Here is a 1,354-nt window from a genome sequence, read left to right on the forward strand (position 1 = left end):
GGAAGATCGTGGATATATTCTCCGCAGGAGGCATCACAATGACAATCAGTATATGTGAGGACTGTGTGGCGACCACAGCGGTCTAAACTAACCTATGCGGAATTATTAAAAAATGTATGTGAACTTGCTAAATGGTGCAGATGTAGAGATAGATATTCGATTATGAAAATTTTTTTCATCAAGACAATTTTTTTCTATATAATCCCTTCAAACGACCCACAGTGCAAAACGTTTGCATTTTATGATATGGCTGTTCGTAGGTTGGGCTACTGGAACTTTGTTATTGTTGTTACCAGTATGCGTTGTGACTTGGCGGTGCGCGGTTCTGTACATGCGCTGTTGCGTTGATGCCCAAGTGCGTTTTGGGCACCGCAAAATATACATATGTAGTAAATATTTATGTAGTACACATTTCCTGCGCAGTACTGGTAAATGTACGAAAATTCGTGGAAATTAATTAAAAACAACACAAGCCATTAGAAAACAAAAACATCTTATATAAGCTATGACGCGGTAGCAAATGCGTAACTTTAAATAACACCTCAAATCGTTCAGATTTGGGAGAGCGCGCAGTAGTTAAAGTTACGTAGAGAAAGATGTCGTCATGGCGCATGAGGACGCGTCATCGCGCTGCTAGTCCTACAACAAGTAGGCACGCAACGTACACGCGCCTAGGAAATTAATACAAAAAAACCAGCCAGTACTCAAGATATTTACTACAGGCATGAAATTAAACAAAGAAATGAAAATAAACAACCAAAACTAAACGCGGTGTGCTGTAAAATAAAGTGAGCGCGCGCCCAGTTACCGCGGCCGATAGTAAGCGGAAAGAGAGCGCAGCGCGTAGAGCTGTAGCTTGTTTGTGTATTGTTTTCGGTATATTAGCAAAATCATTGTTTATTGATTGCTGTTGAACGCTGTTACTGTTGCTATATGCTACAATCGCTTCGCCATTGTTTGTGTTATCAGCAGTTATTGAGCGCGTTGTCGCGCAATGCTGGGGGAAAATGTGACTGTGTGTTTTGTGTGAGAACACCCTTGTAAGCGCCATTCTTGTGGGTGATTGTGTGTGTGTGCTCCCGCGCGCGCAACAACAAAAAACGTTGCGAACGCAACATAACACTAACACAAGGGCGCTAAAAGCTCTTTTGTGCCACCAAATAGATATGGCGCGCGCGTACACAATCTCAGGTTCACGCATACAAATTACAACTGTGTTCAAAAAGAGCGCACTCAGCGACCGCATCGTAATTGCCTTTGTTATGCGCTGACAAATGCAAAGGCAGCGAAACAAACTGTTTAAATGACGACGGTGCCTGCTGTACGACTAGCAAAACGTTTTTCAATTTGTGGC

At 42.5% G+C, this 1,354-nt stretch overlaps 1 long non-coding RNA gene across 1 annotated transcript; it reads left to right on the forward strand.

Annotated features, from left to right (window-relative positions):
• The first annotated feature begins 313 nt into the window (after nt 1-313).
• LOC118754275 lies at nt 314-1,354 on the forward strand. The gene is made up of 2 exons (XR_004994871.1): nt 314-434; nt 723-1,354. It is a non-coding gene; the product is annotated as an uncharacterized LOC118754275 (long non-coding RNA).

The sequence above is a fragment of the Rhagoletis pomonella genome, unplaced genomic scaffold (genome assembly GCF_013731165.1).
Source record: "Rhagoletis pomonella isolate Grant_MI unplaced genomic scaffold, Rhpom_1.0 Rhpom_scaffold_03622, whole genome shotgun sequence".
Lineage (NCBI taxonomy): Eukaryota > Metazoa > Arthropoda > Insecta > Diptera > Tephritidae > Rhagoletis > Rhagoletis pomonella.